The 20,347-nt window shown below is 43.2% G+C and overlaps 24 non-coding genes across 24 annotated transcripts; 4 read left to right on the forward strand and 20 right to left on the reverse strand.

Moving 5' to 3' along the window:
• Nucleotides 1–1,517: 1,517 nt before the first annotated feature.
• Nucleotides 1,518–1,590, reverse strand: Trnav-aac. Its single transcript has one exon. It is a non-coding gene; the product is annotated as a tRNA-Val (tRNA).
• Nucleotides 1,591–1,687: 97 nt separating this feature from the next.
• On the reverse strand, nt 1,688–1,760 carry Trnak-cuu. Its single transcript has one exon. It is a non-coding gene; the product is annotated as a tRNA-Lys (tRNA).
• A 230-nt stretch (nt 1,761–1,990) lies between these two features.
• On the reverse strand, nt 1,991–2,063 carry Trnav-cac. Its single transcript has one exon. It is a non-coding gene; the product is annotated as a tRNA-Val (tRNA).
• Nucleotides 2,064–2,168: 105 nt separating this feature from the next.
• Trnan-guu lies at nt 2,169–2,242 on the forward strand. The gene has a single exon. It is a non-coding gene; the product is annotated as a tRNA-Asn (tRNA).
• A 515-nt stretch (nt 2,243–2,757) lies between these two features.
• On the reverse strand, nt 2,758–2,830 carry Trnav-aac. Its single transcript has one exon. It is a non-coding gene; the product is annotated as a tRNA-Val (tRNA).
• A 97-nt stretch (nt 2,831–2,927) lies between these two features.
• Nucleotides 2,928–3,000, reverse strand: Trnak-cuu. Its single transcript has one exon. It is a non-coding gene; the product is annotated as a tRNA-Lys (tRNA).
• A 230-nt stretch (nt 3,001–3,230) lies between these two features.
• On the reverse strand, nt 3,231–3,303 carry Trnav-cac. Its single transcript has one exon. It is a non-coding gene; the product is annotated as a tRNA-Val (tRNA).
• Nucleotides 3,304–3,408: 105 nt separating this feature from the next.
• Nucleotides 3,409–3,482, forward strand: Trnan-guu. The gene has a single exon. It is a non-coding gene; the product is annotated as a tRNA-Asn (tRNA).
• Nucleotides 3,483–3,997: 515 nt separating this feature from the next.
• Trnav-aac lies at nt 3,998–4,070 on the reverse strand. The gene has a single exon. It is a non-coding gene; the product is annotated as a tRNA-Val (tRNA).
• Nucleotides 4,071–4,167: 97 nt separating this feature from the next.
• On the reverse strand, nt 4,168–4,240 carry Trnak-cuu. Its single transcript has one exon. It is a non-coding gene; the product is annotated as a tRNA-Lys (tRNA).
• A 230-nt stretch (nt 4,241–4,470) lies between these two features.
• On the reverse strand, nt 4,471–4,543 carry Trnav-cac. Its single transcript has one exon. It is a non-coding gene; the product is annotated as a tRNA-Val (tRNA).
• A 105-nt stretch (nt 4,544–4,648) lies between these two features.
• On the forward strand, nt 4,649–4,722 carry Trnan-guu. The gene has a single exon. It is a non-coding gene; the product is annotated as a tRNA-Asn (tRNA).
• Nucleotides 4,723–5,237: 515 nt separating this feature from the next.
• On the reverse strand, nt 5,238–5,310 carry Trnav-aac. The gene has a single exon. It is a non-coding gene; the product is annotated as a tRNA-Val (tRNA).
• Nucleotides 5,311–5,407: 97 nt separating this feature from the next.
• Trnak-cuu lies at nt 5,408–5,480 on the reverse strand. Its single transcript has one exon. It is a non-coding gene; the product is annotated as a tRNA-Lys (tRNA).
• A 230-nt stretch (nt 5,481–5,710) lies between these two features.
• Nucleotides 5,711–5,783, reverse strand: Trnav-cac. The gene has a single exon. It is a non-coding gene; the product is annotated as a tRNA-Val (tRNA).
• Nucleotides 5,784–5,888: 105 nt separating this feature from the next.
• Nucleotides 5,889–5,962, forward strand: Trnan-guu. Its single transcript has one exon. It is a non-coding gene; the product is annotated as a tRNA-Asn (tRNA).
• A 515-nt stretch (nt 5,963–6,477) lies between these two features.
• Trnav-aac lies at nt 6,478–6,550 on the reverse strand. Its single transcript has one exon. It is a non-coding gene; the product is annotated as a tRNA-Val (tRNA).
• Nucleotides 6,551–6,950: 400 nt separating this feature from the next.
• On the reverse strand, nt 6,951–7,023 carry Trnav-cac. Its single transcript has one exon. It is a non-coding gene; the product is annotated as a tRNA-Val (tRNA).
• A 695-nt stretch (nt 7,024–7,718) lies between these two features.
• Nucleotides 7,719–7,791, reverse strand: Trnav-aac. The gene has a single exon. It is a non-coding gene; the product is annotated as a tRNA-Val (tRNA).
• A 97-nt stretch (nt 7,792–7,888) lies between these two features.
• On the reverse strand, nt 7,889–7,961 carry Trnak-cuu. The gene has a single exon. It is a non-coding gene; the product is annotated as a tRNA-Lys (tRNA).
• Nucleotides 7,962–8,191: 230 nt separating this feature from the next.
• Nucleotides 8,192–8,264, reverse strand: Trnav-cac. The gene has a single exon. It is a non-coding gene; the product is annotated as a tRNA-Val (tRNA).
• A 6,009-nt stretch (nt 8,265–14,273) lies between these two features.
• Nucleotides 14,274–14,346, reverse strand: Trnav-aac. The gene has a single exon. It is a non-coding gene; the product is annotated as a tRNA-Val (tRNA).
• Nucleotides 14,347–14,443: 97 nt separating this feature from the next.
• Nucleotides 14,444–14,516, reverse strand: Trnak-cuu. Its single transcript has one exon. It is a non-coding gene; the product is annotated as a tRNA-Lys (tRNA).
• Nucleotides 14,517–14,747: 231 nt separating this feature from the next.
• Nucleotides 14,748–14,820, reverse strand: Trnav-cac. The gene has a single exon. It is a non-coding gene; the product is annotated as a tRNA-Val (tRNA).
• Between the last annotated feature and the right edge of the window lie 5,527 nt (nt 14,821–20,347).

Raw genomic sequence — 20,347 nt, forward strand, 5'->3', positions numbered from 1 at the left:
AGAATCTCCTTCAACAAATCATCCAGCCCAGATTTAATGCAACCCATTCATCACATCCATACTTCACCACCGCACTTTCAACCATCACCGATCTACTTAAAGCTGGCATTTTCACATCGTCAACCGTATCCAATCACCGAGCCACCTACAATCACCTGATCGCTAACCTTGGGCAACCAGGGAGAACCGAAGTTGCGAAACCAGACCTCGACTGGGCTTCCATCTGGCGTTGGGTGGCCAAAATGAAAGGGAGAAACGTTGAACTGGTCTGGGATCTCAACCATAATCAGCTCCCTACCAAAATGCGCCTCACAAGCCTCAGACTTTCTAGAAATGACCAATGTCCTCTATGCAATGGCGGCCAAGAAACTGACGACCATCTTATGTTACTATGTTCTGAGAAAGTTCACATCAGTTTATGGCTCCGAATTCAACTAACGAAACTTGGATGTCAAAAACCACTCAAATCAACAATAAATGGAGACATTGGAAATGGCCCCAATAAAGAGAAAATATTGGCACTCATCCAATCCTACATCATCACCGTCTGGACCGCCCGCAGCCAAAACCTCACCCCAGCCATCAATGAAATACAGTCTCTCTGGTCAAGCCTCCTTCTTTCAAAAAATTCTCCCCAGATGTCACCTCCTAATCCTTAAATATTCTTTCTCAAAATTCTCAACAAATTTCGTCTTATCTTTATACAACATTGTTCTCTCATTACAATTATAATTTCTTGGATCCCCCCCCCCAGATGTCGTATTGTTAAATTTTATATTTTTCACCAAAATCATTTGTCCTCTTTCAATTCCGTCTCGAAATTGGTTCTTTTTGTTTTTCTTTGTTATGTTTCTCCTTGGCCAGAGCAAGTCACTTATGTCACAAATCACGTAAATGCCCCAAGTATCTGTAAAGCAATTTAAATTTTAATTGTGACAATAAATCGTTTAAATATTAAAAAAAAAAACCAGAAGGCTGGTGGTTCGATCACACCCAGGGGCGCATGGTGAATGAATACTGTTGTTTTAATTCAATTTCTTCGCCTCATGACTCCTTTAACCAACTAAAGCGTCCAATGAAGAGCGCACACTCGCGATATGGCTTCTTTTACTGATGACTGTTAAATCTACTGAACATTTGCAGCGTAGGGTGCACGCTCATGATGTTCTTCCTCTGTTCGGAGCTACTGTTCCAGGTTCAGGTGTAATCTATATAGATTCCCCTCCGGTGTTTATGGAATTCTTCCCCATCCAGAGCAAGTCATTTCTCATTTCCCTAAAACAACAGTCATTGACGTTTGGCTACAGAAGACGTCTCTTCGGGGTTATAGCACCTTTTTCAACAACCACAGTCATCATTGATTTCCCGCTTTCTGTTGACTTCCTCCGGATACAGCATTGCGAATATCTTCACATTGTCATAATGTAGATTTCATTTTCACAAGAAACATGAATGCTTGGCTTTTTCAAAAAACCAAAATGTGCTTTTTTGATAGTCTTTCTAATAATACATTGTCCTGTTTCCACCCAGGATCGAACTGAGGACCTTCAGCGTGTTAGGCCGACGTGATAACCACTACACTATGGAAACTACAATCCGCTATAGAATTATTCTGGAATGATTACAAAATTCTAACGATCGTCTCCCAACTTCTAACTTTCATCTGCAATTATTTGCAAATAGATGACGCCCAAAGGGGGGCTCGAACCCCCGACCCTGAGATTAAGAGTCTCATGCTCTACCGACTGAGCTAGCCAGGCTTACCATTGCGCTCTATTCCAATGTAATGAACCAAGTCTTATTGACGACATTTTTTCCTTTCCAGGAACCGTGAGATAACTTTTACTATGATTGGTTGGTTGTCTGTGTGTAGTTTCCAGATGTCTACTTGTTCTAGTCTAGTTGTCATTAAGATAAGATACATTACAAGTTATTAATTCCATTTCATTTCCTTTTCTCCTACGATTATTTTTTCCTAACGTTATACTGATGCTTCCACTCAGGATCGAACTGAGGACCTTCAGCGTGTGAAGCCGACGTGATAACCTCTACACTATGGAAGCCCCACAATGTTTCTGCAACATTTTATTAGCGTTGGCCACACTAAAAAAATGTAATGTTTGGTTTGCCTGTTGAACTTGACGAGTGTGTCGTTAACCAATCACCATGCCTCTGTGGCGCAATTGGCTAGCGCGTTCGGCTGTTAACCGGAAGGCTGGTGGTTCGATCCCACCCAGGGGCGCATGGTAAATGAATACTGTTGTTTTAATTCAATTTCTTAGCCTCATGACTCCTTTAACCAACTAAAGCGTCCAATGAAGAGCGCACACTCGCGATATGGCTTCTTTTACTGATGACGGTTAAATCTACTGAACATTTGCAGCGTAGGGTGCACGCTCATGATGTTCTTCCTCTGTTCGGAGCTACTGTTCCAGGTTCAGGTGTAATCTATATAGATTCCCCTCCGGTGTTTATGGAATTCTTCCCCATCCAGAGCAAGTCATTTCTCATTTCCCTAAAACAACAGTCATTGACGTTTGGCTACAGAAGACGTCTCTTCGGGGTTATAGCACCTTTTTCAACAACCACAGTCATCATTGATTTCCCGCTTTCTGTTGACCTCCTCCGGATACAGCATTGCGAATATCTTCACATTGTCATAATGTAGATTTCATTTTCACAAGAAACATGAATGCTTGGCTTTTTCAAAAAACCAAAATGTGCTTTTTTGATAGTCTTTCTAAAAATACATTGTCCTGTTTCCACCCAGGATCGAACTGAGGACCTTCAGCGTGTTAGGCCGACGTGATAACCACTACACTATGGAAACTACAATCCGCTATAGAATTATTCTGGAATGATTACAAAATTCTAACGATCGTCTCCCAACTTCTAACTTTCATCTGCAATTATTTGCAAATAAATGACGCCCAACGGGGGGCTCGAACCCCCGACCCTGAGATTAAGAGTCTCATGCTCTACCGACTGAGCTAGCCAGGCTTACCATTGCGCTCTATTCCAATGTAATGAACCAAGTCTTATTGACGACATTTTTTCCTTTCCAGGAACCGTGAGATAACTTTTACTATGATTGGTTGGTTGTCTGTGTGTAGTTTCCAGATGTCTACTTGTTCTAGTCTAGTTGTCATTAAGATAAGATACATTACAAGTTATTAATTCCATTTCATTTCCTTTTCTCCTACGATTATTTTTTCCTAACGTTATACTGATGCTTCCACTCAGGATCGAACTGAGGACCTTCAGCATGTGAAGCCGACGTGATAACCTCTACACTATGGAAGCCCCACAATGTTTCTGCAACATTTTATTAGCGTTGGCCACACTAAAAAAATGTAATGTTTGGTTTGCCTGTTGAACTTGACGAGTGTGTCGTTAACCAATCACCATGCCTCTGTGGCGCAATTGGCTAGCGCGTTCGGCTGTTAACCGGAAGGCTGGTGGTTCGATCCCACCCAGGGGCGCATGGTGAATGAATACTGTTGTTTTAATTCAATTTCTTAGCCTCATGACTCCTTTAACCAACTAAAGCGTCCAATGAAGAGCGCACACTCGCGATATGGCTTCTTTTACTGATGACTGTTAAATCTACTGAACATTTGCAGCGTAGGGTGCACGCTCATGATGTTCTTCCTCTGTTCGGAGCTACTGTTCCAGGTTCAGGTGTAATCTATATAGATTCCCCTCCGGTGTTTATGGAATTCTTCCCCATCCAGAGCAAGTCATTTCTCATTTCCCTAAAACAACAGTCATTGACGTTTGGCTACAGAAGACGTCTCTTCGGGGTTATAGCACCTTTTTCAACAACCACAGTCATCATTGATTTCCCGCTTTCTGTTGACTTCCTCCGGATACAGCATTGCGAATATCTTCACATTGTCATAATGTAGATTTCATTTTCACAAGAAACATGAATGCTTGGCTTTTTCAAAAAACCAAAATGTGCTTTTTTGATAGTCTTTCTAAAAATACATTGTCCTGTTGCCACCCAGGATCGAACTGAGGACCTTCAGCGTGTTAGGCCGACGTGATAACCACTACACTATGGAAACTACAATCCGCTATAGAATTATTCTGGAATGATTACAAAATTCTAACGATCGTCTCCCAACTTCTAACTTTCATCTGCAATTATTTGCAAATAGTTGACGCCCAAAGGGGGGCTCGAACCCCCGACCCTGAGATTAAGAGTCTCATGCTCTACCGACTGAGCTAGCCAGGCTTACCATTGCGCTCTATTCCAATGTAATGAACCAAGTCTTATTGACGACATTTTTTCCTTTCCAGGAACCGTGAGGTAACTTTTACTATGATTGGTTGGTTGTCTGTGTGTAGTTTCCAGATGTCTACTTGTTCTAGTCTAGTTGTCATTAAGATAAGATACATTACAAGTTATTAATTCCATTTCATTTCCTTTTCTCCTACGATTATTTTTTCCTAACGTTATACTGATGCTTCCACTCAGGATCGAACTGAGGACCTTCAGCATGTGAAGCCGACGTGATAACCTCTACACTATGGAAGCCCCACAATGTTTCTGCAACATTTTATTAGCGTTGGCCACACTAAAAAAATGTAATGTTTGGTTTGCCTGTTGAACTTGACGAGTGTGTCGTTAACCAATCACCATGCCTCTGTGGCGCAATTGGCTAGCGCGTTCGGCTGTTAACCGGAAGGCTGGTGGTTCGATCCCACCCAGGGGCGCATGGTGAATGAATACTGTTGTTTTAATTCAATTTCTTCGCCTCATGACTCCTTTAACCAACTAAAGCGTCCAATGAAGAGCGCACACTCGCGATATGGCTTCTTTTACTGATGACTGTTAAATCTACTGAACATTTGCAGCGTAGGGTGCACGCTCATGATGTTCTTCCTCTGTTCGGAGCTACTGTTCTAGGTTCAGGTGTAATCTATATAGATTCCCCTCCGGTGTTTATGGAATTCTTCCCCATCCAGAGCAAGTCATTTCTCATTTCCCTAAAACAACAGTCATTGACGTTTGGCTACAGAAGACGTCTCTTCGGGGTTATAGCACCTTTTTCAACAACCACAGTCATCATTGATTTCCCGCTTTCTGTTGACTTCCTCCGGATACAGCATTGCGAATATCTTCACATTGTCATAATGTAGATTTCATTTTCACAAGAAACATGAATGCTTGGCTTTTTCAAAAAACCAAAATGTGCTTTTTTGATAGTCTTTCTAAAAATACATTGTCCTGTTTCCACCCAGGATCGAACTGAGGACCTTCAGCGTGTTAGGCCGACGTGATAACCACTACACTATGGAAACTACAATCCGCTATAGAATTATTCTGGAATGATTACAAAATTCTAACGATCGTCTCCCAACTTCTAACTTTCATCTGCAATTATTTGCAAATAAATGACGCCCATCGGGGGGCTCGAACCCCCGACCCTGAGATTAAGAGTCTCATGCTCTACCGACTGAGCTAGCCAGGCTTACCATTGCGCTCTATTCCAATGTAATGAACCAAGTCTTATTGACGACATTTTTTCCTTTCCAGGAACCGTGAGATAACTTTTACTATGATTGGTTGGTTGTCTGTGTGTAGTTTCCAGATGTCTACTTGTTCTAGTCTAGTTGTCATTAAGATAAGATACATTACAAGTTATTAATTCCATTTCATTTCCTTTTCTCCTACGATTATTTTTTCCTAACGTTATACTGATGCTTCCACTCAGGATCGAACTGAGGACCTTCAGCGTGTGAAGCCGACGTGATAACCTCTACACTATGGAAGCCCCACAATGTTTCTGCAACATTTTATTAGCGTTGGCCACACTAAAAAAATGTAATGTTTGGTTTGCCTGTTGAACTTGACGAGTGTGTCGTTAAACAACCACCATGCCTCTGTGGCGCAATTGGCTAGCGCGTTCGGCTGTTAACCGGAAGGCTGGTGGTTCGATCCCACCCAGGGGCGCATGGTGAATGAATACTGTTCTTTTAATTCAATTTCTTCGCCTCATGACTCCTTTAACCAACTAAAGCGTCCAATGAAGAGCGCACACTCGCGATATGGCTTCTTTTACTGATGACTGTTAAATCTACTGAACATTTGCAGCGTAGGGTGCACGCTCATGATGTTCTTCCTCTGTTCGGAGCTACTGTTCCAGGTTCAGGTGTAATCCATATAGATTCCCCTCCGGTGTTTATGGAATTCTTCCCCATCCAGAGCAAGTCATTTCTCATTTCCCTAAAACAACAGTCATTGACGTTTGGCTACAGAAGACGTCTCTTCGGGGTTATAGCACCTTTTTCAACAACCACAGTCATCATTGATTTCCCGCTTTCTGTTGACTTCCTCCGGATACAGCATTGCGAATATCTTCACATTGTCATAATGTAGATTTCATTTTCACAAGAAACATGAATGCTTGGCTTTTTCAAAAAACCAAAATGTGCTTTTTTGATAGTCTTTCTAAAAATACATTGTCCTGTTTCCACCCAGGATCGAACTGAGGACCTTCAGCGTGTTAGGCCGACGTGATAACCACTACACTATGGAAACTACAATCCGCTATAGAATTATTCTGGAATGATTACAAAATTCTAACGATCGTCTCCCAACTTCTAACTTTCATCTGCAATTATTTGCAAATAAATGACGCCCATCGGAGGCTCGAACCCCCGACCCTGAGATTAAGAGTCTCATGCTCTACCGACTGAGCTAGCCAGGCTTACCATTGCGCTCTATTCCAATGTAATGAACCAAGTCTTATTGACGACAATTTTTTCCTTTCCAGGAACCGTGAGATAACTTTTACTATGATTGGTTGGTTGTCTGTGTGTAGTTTCCAGATGTCTACTTGTTCTAGTCTAGTTGTCATTAAGATAAGATACATTACAAGTTATTAATTCCATTTCATTTCCTTTTCTCCTACGATTATTTTTTCCTAACGTTATACTGATGCTTCCACTCAGGATCGAACTGAGGACCTTCAGCATGTGAAGCCGACGTGATAACCTCTACACTATGGAAGCCCCACAATGATTCTGCAACATTTTATTAGCGTTGGCCACACTAAAAAAAAATGTAATGTTTGGTTTGCCTGTTGAACTTGACGAGTGTGTCGTTAACCAACCACCATGCCTCTGTGGCGCAATTGGCTAGCGCGTTCGGCTGTTAATCGGAAGTCTGGTGGTTCGAATACCCAGGGGCGCATGGTGAATGAGTACTGTTGTTTTAATTCAATTTCTTAGCCTCATGACTCATTTAACCAACTAAAGCGTCCAATGAAGAGCGCACACTCGCGATATGGCTTCTTTTACTGATGACTGTTAAATCTACTGAACATTTGCAGCGTAGGGTGCACGCTCATGATGTTCTTCCTCTGTTCGGAGCTACTGTTCCAGGTTCAGGTGTAATCCATATAGATTCCCCTCCGGTGTTTATGGAATTCTTCCCCATCCAGAGCAAGTCATTTCTCATTTCCCTAAAACAACAGTCATTGACGTTTGGCTACAGAAGACGTCTCTTCGGGGTTATAGCACCTTTTTCAACAACCACAGTCATCATTGATTTCCCGCTTTCTGTTGACTTCCTCCGGATACAGCATTGCGAATATCTTCACATTGTCATAATGTAGATTTCATTTTCACAAGAAACATGAATGCTTGGCTTTTTCAAAAAAACCAAAATGTGCTTTTTTGATAGTCTTTCTAAAAATACATTGTCCTGTTTCCACCCAGGATCGAACTGAGGACCTTCAGCGTGTTAGGCCGACGTGATAACCACTACACTATGGAAACTACAATCCGCTATAGAATTATTCTGGAATGATTACAAAATTCTAACGATCGTCTCCCAACTTCTAACTTTCATCTGCAATTATTTGCAAATAAATGACGCCCAACGGGGGGCTCGAACCCCCGACCCTGAGATTAAGAGTCTCATGCTCTACCGACTGAGCTAGTCAGGCTTACCATTGCGCTCTATTCCAATGTAATGAACCAAGTCTTATTGACGACATTTTTTCCTTTCCAGGAACCGTGAGATAACTTTTACTATGATTGGTTGGTTGTCTGTGTGTAGTTTCCAGATGTCTACTTGTTCTAGTCTAGTTGTCATTAAGATAAGATACATTACAAGTTATTAATTCCATTTCATTTCCTTTTCTCCTACGATTATTTTTTCCTAACGTTATACTGATGCTTCCACTCAGGATCGAACTGAGGACCTTCAGCGTGTGAAGCCGACGTGATAACCTCTACACTATGGAAGCCCCACAATGTTTCTGCAACATTTTATTAGCGTTGGCCACACTAAAAAAATGTAATGTTTGGTTTGCCTGTTGAACTTGACGAGTGTGTCGTTAACCAATCACCATGCCTCTGTGGCGCAATTGGCTAGCGCGTTCGGCTGTGACTAGACGTGTCTAACTGATCTCCCAAGTGTGACATCTTGCTGTGAGTCAAAAAACTATTTGTTCTTGTTTTTGTTCTCTTTATTGTATTGTTGCTTGTCTTTCGTGTTTCATTTATTGTTTGTTAAGCGCCATTTTGCTTTTTGTTCCATTTTTTTTGTATTGTTTCTTTTTCCGTCTCCTTGCCCCTTTATTGTGGGTAAAATGGGAACGGAATCCCCAGACGTCTGGCCACGTACTGCCGAAATCTCTTTTGGTAATACTGAAGTGACCAGGCATGAATTCTACGAATGTTTCGAGCAGGGTAGTAACGAATCTGATTGCATCTTTGATGCAGTTTGTCGCCTACCAGGACGAGCTTTTTGTGTTTTCCGAATTGGGTTCAAGACCGTCAAAGACCACATTGAATTCTTGGATAAATTTAGTGCTAAAGAGTCTGTTGTTATTAGTGGCAAAGAGGTCCGAATTAGAGTTAGAGATAGGTCAGTTAACCTTGTACGCGTTAGAATCCAACATTTCAAATTCGATGATGACCTTAGCCTGCTCAACAAGAGATTGCGTGAGTATGGAGTGATTTCTCGGATTTTTTGGGACACGTACCAAGATAGATCGCTTCCAAGGTGGAACGGGATAAAGACTGGAGTTGTCAATGTGGATATGGAAATCCACAAGAGCATCCCGTCTTATATCACCTTTGGAAGCTACAAGGAACCAATAATGGTGTCTTATGCAGGGCAAATGCAGACATGCCGCATGTGTGATTCTCCCACCCATGTTTTAGCTAATTGCCCCAAGCAACCCCGTAGTTTAACCACTCCCAGCACCATTTCAAAAGGCCCCATTGGAACACGTAGCTATAGTAGTGTACTAACAAATCGTGGGCCAGTTAGGACAACTGCTAGGAAGCCCCAGGAGACAGAACCGATTGTTGGCGGGCAAATGCCAATTGCTCCAACTGTTGACGCTGATTCATTCCCTGAATTAGCCCAGAGGCCAACGACGTCGACTGTGGTCGTTCTTGATGGAGCTCCAGAAGATCCAATTTCAAAACCCGATGGAACTGAATCTTCTTCTGACACCGATTCTGACGCTGAAGACACTAACTGTTTAGGTCCGTCTGTTGCGTCCAAATCGGTAAAGAAAAAGAAAATTAAACATACGAGAGATTTCCGTGACCAACAAAAACAATCAAAAAAGAGGAGTCGTACTGCCTCTTCCTCTGGCTCGGGCGAGGTAGCTGAAGAAATAACAACTGGTGTAGCTCAGTTGGTTGAACTCGGGTCTCCGACTCGAGAAGTTCCAGTTTCGATACTGGGTGTGGACATTAATTCTTTTCCCGCCCTTTCTGGGGGGAACGATGTTCCACCCGCTCCAATCTCACCTGGAGTACCATCTATTTCATCCACGATAGATCAGATGGATAACGAGGCGGTTGAAGAGATGGATGCAACCGAGGTGGTTTCGGTTTCAAATCCAGAGGAAGACATTTCTTTTTCTGGTGGGAGTATTCAGCCAGGACAACGCCCACGTGATAGCCAGGAGGCTAGTCATGTGAGTGAGACTCAGGAGTCCTTGGGCGTCCCCCTCGGCACTCCATCAACCCCCATAGAAGATAAAACTCTCAAAGCAATGGAGGCCGTTAGAAGGAAAAAAGCCCACGATAACAAAACCCAACCCTCTAAACCCAAATTTAAATATTAATCATGACTAACATCGCCCACATAGCCATGGAAGTAAAGGGTCTTGCTTTCGTGTGTATTTACGCTCCATCTGGTGACCAAAATAAAAGTTATAGAGATTCTTTCCTCCGGCAAACTATTCCGGCTTATGTTGCCCAGTATAAGGCACCAGCAATTATATTGGGAGATTTTAATGCCGTTGACGAGATCGATGACCGTAAAAGTAGCAAGACAACACCACCTAAAATTAGACTAGCTTTACTAGAACCCCTCCGAGATTTAGTAAAAGCCCTTTCATTAACAGATGTCTGGAGAGAAATTCGGAAAAATGAACCTTGTTGGACGTACAATTGTGCGGCTAGCCAGGCTAGATTAGACCGAATTTATTGCCACCATCACGTAAAATTTTCTGATATCCATTTGCACGACTTACCACTCGGGGATCACAGACCAATCGTAGGGTATATAAACAGCACCACCCCTCCTAGTGTAGTGAGAAACAAGTCAAGGAATTTATGGAAACTTAACTCATCAATTCTTGAGGAAGAAGAATATATAAACTTGGTGCATGTCCTTATTGAAGAAATGTCTCAACACCCATCCCGTATTGAAAACGTAGACCATTGGTGGGAGATTATCTTCAAACCTAGCCTCAGGCGATTATCAATGAACTATTGTAAAAAGAGAATCTGTGATCAGAGAGTCAAAAGGAAATTGCTCCAACATCAACTAAAAGAAACCGTGAACAATGTAAATTTCAATCATGCGCGTTACATGGAGTTGAAACGTGAGTTTCTAGCCTGGGAGCGAGAAGCATTGAGGGGATTTGCTACACGTTCACGCGTTCAAAGTATAGCCGAAGAAGAGCCATCTACCTTTCATATGAACGAGTCAACGAGCAATTTCCAGAAGTCTCTGATCACTCAGCTCAAAACTAATGATAACTGTAAAATTACCCAACCTGAGCAGATTAACCAAGAAATAATTGAACACTTTAGTAGAATTTTTCAGAACCAGCCCTCCCCCAATACCCAATTAGCTGGAAAATTTCTAGAAGGGATTAGAGGTGCACTTACCCGTACAAAACCCACTAAAAACGATTCGGGTGTATCAGTGGTAGCTCAGTCGTTAAACGCTCAAGCGTTGAATCGAGGAGTACTAGGTTTGATCCCGGAGAGTGACAACTTTCTTGTAGATCCGTTCACAGTAGATGAAATTAACAACGCCCTTAAGGCAACTAAAAAGAACAAGGCCCCGGGTACAGATGGCATTCCTTTTGAGTTTTATATAAAATTTTGGGATGTAATTGGTGTTCATTTTCTGGAAATGATGAATTGCGTCCTCGACAAAAGAAAACTCCAGCCGTCGCAGGGAAGGGCAGCTATAAGATTAGTCCCAAAAATCCCAACACCGAGTAAAATCACCGATTACCGACCAATCTCTTTGTTAAATACCGATTACAAGTTAATCGCGTCAGTATTGGCTTTTCGTCTGAGAAAATCTCTTCAAAACTCTCTAGACTCACATCAAAAAGGTGGTGTACCCGGCCGCTATATCTTTGACAGCTTGTGTTTAATCCGAGATGTCATTGATAATACAGGTCGTAAATCAAAAGAGGTATCTTCTCTCAAACCGGCCGCCATTATCGCGTACGATTTAGAGAAAGCATATGACCTTGTCAATCGAGACGTTCTGTGGGAAGTGATGACAGCCATGGGCTATCCCCCCCTGTTTGTTGATTGGTTGAAAACGCTATACAGTATAACTGAACTATGCCCATTGAACGGTAATGACATAGTCGGCACTGTGGACAATGCACAATCCGTGCGACAGGGGTGCCCTCTGTCAGTCCATCTGTTTGCCCTCTATATTGAACCGCTTTTAGTTTGCTTGTCTAGGGGTATTGACGGAATTGAACACTACGGAAAACGCATCAAAGTTCGTGCATATGTAGATGATCTAGTAGTTTTTGTCTCATCAATGAAAGATGTACGTCGTGCATGCGAGATTATTCTAGAATTTTGTGCCTGGACAAATGCACGTATCAACAAGGGGAAGACAAAATTACTTGGTCTAGGCACTTGGACCTTAAATCAATGTCCACAGGCCATAGAAGCGCAGACGGTAGCGGCGTCGGCTGGGATTCCTGAGGTTAGGAGTTCGATCCCACGTAGAAGCAATTTCAATCAAACTCATCCTAAACGTACTTGGCCATATGATTGGATAACTCAAGTAGACAATTTGAAAATTCTTGGAATTACTTTTTCTTCTGAAATAAAAACAACAGTAAGAGACAATTGGCAAAGACAGTTCAACATCATACAAAATATTCTTATCACAAACACACACCGTCATTTCACTTTTTATGGTCGCGTCCTATTCATCAAACAACATGTCTTATCACAACTTGTTCATATAGCTCATGTACTCCCTTGCAACAAAACCCAAGCCCTTCTCCTCCAACAAAAATGCAACAAATTTCTTTGGGCACAACGAAGAGAGCACCCACCCCTAAATGTTTTGATCCGCCCCCGACTCCAAGGTGGACTTGGAGTCACCTTACTTTTTCAATTCTTCCAATCCCTTTTCACCCGTCAAATCTTTAAATCTTTAATCCATCCCGAGGCTATTGAGAGAGCTGCAGCCGTTTATTGGTTGGGTCCACACCTCAAGAATCTCCTTCAACAAATCATCCAGCCCAGATTTAATGCAACCCATTCATCACATCCATACTTCACCACCGCACTTTCAACCATCACCGATCTACTTAGAGCTGGCATCTTCACATCGTCAACCGTATCCAATCACCGAGCCACCTACAATCACCTGATCGCTAACCTTGGGCAACCAGGGAGAACCGAAGTTGCGAAACCAGACCTCGACTGGGCTTCCATCTGGCGTTGGGTGGCCAAAATGAAAGGAAGAAACGCTGAACTGGTCTGGGATTTCAACCATAATCAGCTCCCTACCAAAATGCGCCTCACAAGCCTCAGACTTTCTAGAAATGACCAATGTCCTCTATGCAATGGCGGCCAAGAAACTGACGACCATCTTATGTTACTATGTTCTGAGAAAGTTCACATCAGTTTATGGCTCCGAATTCAACTAACGAAACTTGGATGTCAAAAACCACTCAAATCAACAATAAATGGAGACATTGGAAATGGCCCCAATAAAGAGAAAATACTGGCACTCATCCAATCCTACATCATCACCGTCTGGACCGCCCGCAGCCAAAACCTCACCCCAGCCATCAATGAAATACAGTCTCTCTGGTCAAGCCTCCTTCTTTCAAAAAATTCTCCCCAGATGTCACCTCCTAATCCTTAAATATTCCCTCTCAAAATTCTCAACAGATTTCTTCTTACCTTTATACAACATTGTTCTCTCATTACAATTAATATTTCTTGTATCCCCCCCCAGATGTCGTATTGTTAAATTCCACATTTTTTTTTACTAAAATCATTTGTCCTCTTTCATTTCGTCTCGTCTCGAAATGTTTTCTTTTTCTCTTTGTAATGTTTCTCCTTGGCCACAGCAAGTCACTTATGTCACAAATCTCGTAAATGCCCCAAGTATCTGTAAAGAAATTTTAATTTTAATTGTGACAATAAATCGTTTAAACATATAAAAAAAAAAACGGAAGGCTGGTGGTTCGATCCCACCCAGGGGCGCATGGTGAATGAATACTGTTGTTTTAATTCAATTTCTTCGCCTCATGACTCCTTTAACCAACTAAAGCGTCCAATGAAGAGCGCACACTCGCGATATGGCTTCTTTTACTGATGACTGTTAAATCTACTGAACATTTGCAGCGTAGGGTGCACGCTCATGATGTTCTTCCTCTGTTCGGAGCTACTGTTCCAGGTTCAGGTGTAATCTATATAGATTCCCCTCCGGTGTTTATGGAATTCTTCCCCATCCAGAGCAAGTCATTTCTCATTTCCCTAAAATAACAGTCATTGACGTTTGGCTACAGAAGACGTCTCTTCGGGGTTATAGCACCTTTTTCAACAACCACAGTCATCATTGATTTCCCGCTTTCTGTTGACTTCCTCCGGATACAGCATTGCGAATATCTTCACATTGTCATAATGTAGATTTCATTTTCACAAGAAACATGAATGCTTGGCTTTTTCAAAAAACCAAAATGTGCTTTTTTGATAGTCTTTCTAAAAATACATTGTCCTGTTTCCACCCAGGATCGAACTGAGGACCTTCAGCGTGTTAGGCCGACGTGATAACCACTACACTATGGAAACTACAATCCGCTATAGAATTATTCTGGAATGATTACAAAATTCTAACGATCGTCTCCCAACTTCTAACTTTCATCTGCAATTATTTGCAAATAGATGACGCCCAACGGGGGGCTCGAACCCCCGACCCTGAGATTAAGAGTCTCATGCTCTACCGACTGAGCTAGCCAGGCTTACCATTGCGCTCTATTCCAATGTAATGAACCAAGTCTTATTGACAACAATTTTTTCCTTTCCAGGAACCGTGAGATAACTTTTACTATGATTGGTTGGTTGTCTGTGTGTAGTTTCCAGATGTCTACTTGTTCTAGTCTAGTTGTCATTAAGATAAGATACATCACAAGTTTTTAATTCCATTTCATTTCCTTTTCTCCTACGATTATTTTTTCCTAACGTTATACTAATGCTTCCACTCAGGATCGAACTGAGGACCTTCAGCGTGTGAAGCCGACGTGATAACCTCTACACTATGGAAGCCCCACAATGTTTCTGCAACATTTTATTAGCGTTGGCCACACTAAAAAAATGTAATGTTTGGTTTGCCTGTTGAACTTGACGAGTGTGTCGTTAACCAATCACCATGCCTCTGTGGCGCAATTGGCTAGCGCGTTCGGCTGTGACTAGACGTGTCTAACTGATCTCCCAAGTGTGACATCTTGCTGTGAGTAAAAAAACTATTTGTTCTTGTTTTTGTTCTCTTTATTGTATTGTTGCTTGTCTTTCGTGTTTCTCTTATTGTTTGTTAAGCGCCATTTTGCTTTTTGTTCCATTTTTTTTGTATTGTTTCTTTTTCCGTCTCCTTGCCCCTTTATTGTGGGTAAAATGGGAACGGAATCCCCAGACGTCTGGCCACGTACTGCCGAAATCTCTTTTGGTAATACTGAAGTGACCAGGCATGAATTCTACGAATGTTTCGGGCAGGGTAGTAACGAATCTGATTGCATCTTTGATGCAGTTTGTCGCCTACCAGGACGAGCTTTTTGTGTTTTCCGAATTGGGTTCAAGACCGTCAAAGACCACATTGAATTCTTGGATAAATTTAGTGCTAAAGAGTCTGTTGTTATTAGTGGCAAAGAGGTCCGAATTAGAGTTAGAGATAGGTCAGTTAACCTTGTACGCGTTAGAATTCAACATTTCAAATTCGATGATGACCTTAGCCTGCTCAACAAGAGATTGCGTGAGTATGGAGTGATTTCTCGGATTTTTTGGGACACGTACCAGGATAGGTCGCTTCCAAGGTGGAACGGGATAAAGACTGGAGTTGTCAATGTGGATATGGAAATCCACAAGAGCATCCCGTCTTATATCACCTTTGGAAGCTACAAGGAACCAATAATGGTGTCTTATGCAGGGCAAATGCAGACATAATAATAATAATAATAATAATAATAGTTTGTATTTATAAAGCGCTTTTTCCAATCAATTATGCTCAAAAGCGCTGATCAAGGGCAGGGATTACAATCATCAGTCGGGGTAAGCGAGTTTAAATAGATGGGTCTTCAGGCCGGCTCGGAAGTTCTCAATGGAGGGAGACATTTTTAGGTCGATGAGGAGGCTGTTCCAAATCTGGGGCGCTGCATAAGTGAAACTACGAGACCCGTACGCCCCCGGTAGCTTCACCGGAACCCCCAAATCACGTGAGATCTCACTATAATTCCTGAGGTGACGATTAACAGACCTTGGGGATACAAGTTTACATAGATACGATGGGGCAATACCATTAACACATTGATAGGCCAAGACAGCAATTTTGTACATCACACGCTGACGAATAGGGAGCCAATGAAGACTTTTCCGCTTGCACGTAATGTGCTCACGCTTCTTAGTCTGAGTTACCAGACGGACAGCAGCATTCTGCACTAGTTGTAGTTTGTCAAGAAGGTAATCCGGAAGGCCATAGAAGAGGGAGTTTCCGTAGTCAAGATGCGGGATGACGAGGGCACAAACAAGCTGGTTACAGGCGGCTGCATCCAGAAATTTTCGAATGCGCGAAATGCGACGAAGATAATAGTACGCATTTCGGCAAGCAGTGTTTACCTGGCTCTCCATGTTTAAATGGGAGTCGACAATCACGCCCAAGTTTTTCACAAACGGAGAGGGAGTGATCGGCTCATCACAGATGTCCAGGGGCGACGATACCGGTTTGAATTTTCTGGAGCGGGCAGAGGAAGCAATCAGTACGTCCGTCTTACCGGCGTTCAGCTGGAGTTTGTTCTTAACCATCCATGAATTTGTGGACTTAACACAGTCAGACAGGCAGGAAAAAGCGGCACGCTGAGCAGAACCGTCGGCCAAGATCCGAAATCTTTTGTAAAGTTGGGTGTCATCCGCAAAGTAATGGCGCAGCACCTCAAACAGGGAGACAATGTCATCAAGTGGGCTGAGATACATAGTGAATAAAACTGGGCCAAGAACTGATCCTTGTGGGACGCCGAATAGTAAAGGCGATGGTGTTGAAGACTTCCCACTGATGCGGACTGACTGCTTCCGATTAGAGAGGTAAGAGCGAAACCAGTCAAGAACCACACCATTGAGCCCAAAACGGCACTCTAAGCAGCTCAGTAGCACAGAATGATCGATGGTGTCGAACGCCGCACTTAAATCCAAAAGCACCAATGCTGCACCATCCCCTTCGTCGACCGCCAGCAGAAGATCGTTCATAACTCGCAGTAGAGCTGTCTCAGTTGAGTGGTTAGCCCGATATGCCGATTGAACTGGCACCATCAAGTCGAGCGATAACATATGAGATGTTAACCTTCTGAGCACAACTCGCTCAAGAAGTTTAGACAAAAATGAGAGACCAGAAACAGGACGAAAGTTAGAAAGCTCCTCCGGGTTCAAAGAAGCTTTCTTCAGCAGTGGAGTAATCGAGGCAAGTTTCATAGAGTCAGGGAAGACACCACTAGACAATGAGAGATTGATAAGGCTAGCAAAAGGTTTAGCAAGAACATGAATAATCTTCTTCAGAATATTGGTGGGAACGGGATCGACAAAGGAAGACTTGGCCGGACATTTGTCAACAATTTCACAAATCTCGGCGGGTAAAACCAGCTCAAACACGGATAAGAAAGAATTCGGGGCGGATGAAGACGAGTCGGCTGAAGGGGCATTCTTGGCATCCAAGTTTGCACGAATGTTGACAATTTTCTCATCGAAGTATCGTCCAAACCGGTCAGCCAGGGTGGCCGGATCAGCATGCACGGGAAGCTTCGACACTTTGTCTCTCGATAGACACCGGTCCAGCAGCTGGAATAAGCCACGCCTGTCGTTACCCATTTCATCAATCTTCGATTTGAAGAACGAGGCCTTCGTGTCGTTCATCAATTTTCTCAATTGACGAATATGGTGGAGGAGGATGTCTTTATCGATCGTCAATCGCCGTCTTCGCCAAACCCGTTCCAGCTTCCGACACCGACGCCTTGCGGCAGAGATTTCACCACTAAACCACGGACTGGATGGTCGTACAATGCACATCTTAGTCTTCATAGGGGCAAGCCTATCGAGACCAGCAGTCACTGCAGCATTATACTGCAGAAGAAGCCCGTCGATTGTCGATGCAGGATTGCAAACAAGAGGAGACCGAGAAATATCACTCGCCAGTTCATCAGCGTCAACCACAGAAAAACACCGATACGAGATTTTTTTCTTCAATAAGAGCGGTTTATGAGCTCTCACCACAGAAATGACGGCGAAATGATCACTGATTAAGTCAGACACAAAAGAATCATAGATAAAATCATCGGACGACCGAGTGATCACTAGATCCAAAGTATGACCATCAATGTGTGTGGCATCAACAATATGCTGAGTCAGACCAAAACTCACCAGCGTTGATAAAAACTTAGCTACCGCCGGCGAATCAGGCCGATCGACATGAATGTTAAAATCGCCCATTATCAGTAGTTTCCCCGTCGAAGCAGACAAAAGTTCAAGGTACTCGGCAAATTCTTGTATGAAACATGGCAAACTCGACTTTGGTGGGCGATAAACAACCACTAGACGAACAACAACAGAGTTGACTGTCAGTGCCAGCGACATATACTCAAACGTAGTAGGGTGACTTTGTGGTACGCATTGGTGTTTGTCGGTAGCCACAATAGAATCACGATAGAGCACCGCAACGCCACCGCCACGATTAACACTATCACGAGACACTTGAACTATTGAGAAACCCTCTGGGCATAAAGCACGAGCATCGTCAGGACCGTCCGCCACCGAAAACTTCGTTTCCGTGATGACAAGGATATCGAGATTATTAGATTGGATGAAGTGAGCGATGAGAGGCACTTTGTTATTAGCCGAGTTTGCATTGATTAACCCAACGGGAAGAAATCTCTTGGCTGCTCTCGCTCTCCGTGCAGACTTTCCACTCCTACAGCCTCTGTGAGTTCGCCTAGAGGCAATGCCGAGACTACTGATGACATAATAGGCATCCGCGGGCAGCCGCAGGCTGGAAAGGGGGGATGAGCACAGATCAACAAGCTCGCTACGCAATAGCGCCGCGGGCATCAATGGCTGCACGTCGTGTGACAGATTGCAAATACACACGACACAAAGATTGTAGAAAAAGTCGGCAAATACGCAACCAGTCAGAACAGAAATCCATCAATGTTGTCACACCACATTTAGACCCAAGCCAAGACAAAGACAGAACCAAATAAACACAAAATACTCCGAAAAAAACACTTGTAATTCGACACAATGCCTAAACAGGTGCAGCCAGTACGGCGCGACCAGACGACGGTCTCTAATACATGCCGCATGTGTGATTCTCCCACCCATGTTTTAGCTAATTGCCCCAAGCAACCCCGTAGTTTAACCACTCCCAGCACCATTTCAAAAGGCCCCATTGGAACACGTAGCTATAGTAGTGTACTAACAAATCGTGGGCCAGTTAGGACAACTGCTAGGAAGCCCCAGGAGACAGAACCGATTGTTGGCGGGCAAATGCCAATTGCTCTAACTGTTGACGCTGATTCATTCCCTGAGTTAGCCCAGAGGCCAACGACGTCGACTGTGGTCGTTCTTGATGGAGCTCCAGAAGATCCAATTTCAAAACCCGATGGAACTGAATCTTCTTCTGACACCGATTCTGACGCTGAAGACACTAACTGTGTAGGTTCGTCTGTTGCGTCCAAATCGGTAAAGAAAAAGAAAATTAAACATACGAGAGAATTCCGTGACCAACAAAAACAATCAAAAAAGAGGAGTCGTACTGCCTCTTCCTCTGGCTCGGGCGAGGTAGCTGAGGAAATTGTATCTGGTGTAGCTCAGTTGGTTGAACTCGGGTCTCCGACTCGAGAGGTTCCAGTTTCGATACCGGGTGTGGACAGTAATTATTTTCCCGCCCTTTCTGGGGGGAACGATGTTCCACCCGCTCCAAACGCACCTGGAGTACCATCTATTCCATCCACGATAGGTCAGATGGCTAACGAGGAGGTTGAAGAGAGGGATGCAACCGAGGTGGTTTCGATTTCAAATCCTGATGAAGACATTTCTTTTTCTGGTGGGAGTATTCAGCCAGGACAACGCCCACTTGATAGCCAGGAGGCTAGTCATGTGAGTGAGACTCGGGCGTCCCCCTCGGCACTCCATCAACCCCCATAGAAGATAAAACTCTCAAAGCAATGGAGGCCGTTAGAAGGAAAAAAGCCCACGATAACAAGACCCAACCCTCTAAACCCAAATTTAAATATTAATCATGACTAACATCGCGACATATAATATCAACCGAATATCGTCACCTGACAAACTTCAAATAATACTCAATTTCTTTTTACATCATAAACTTGATATTATATGTTTGCAAGAAGTAGTATTTCACTCTAGCACCGTATTTACTAAACATTACCAGATGCACACAAATCTCGGTCCTAGACAACATGGGACAGCCATCCTAGTACGACACGGGCTGAGCGCCAAAAACATTTTGTTTGAACCGGAGGGGAGGCTGATAGCCATGGAAGTAAAGGGTCTTGCTTTCGTGTGTATTTACGCCCCATCT

This window comes from Daphnia pulicaria, chromosome 1 (genome assembly GCF_021234035.1).
Source record: "Daphnia pulicaria isolate SC F1-1A chromosome 1, SC_F0-13Bv2, whole genome shotgun sequence".
Classification (NCBI taxonomy): domain Eukaryota; kingdom Metazoa; phylum Arthropoda; class Branchiopoda; order Diplostraca; family Daphniidae; genus Daphnia; species Daphnia pulicaria.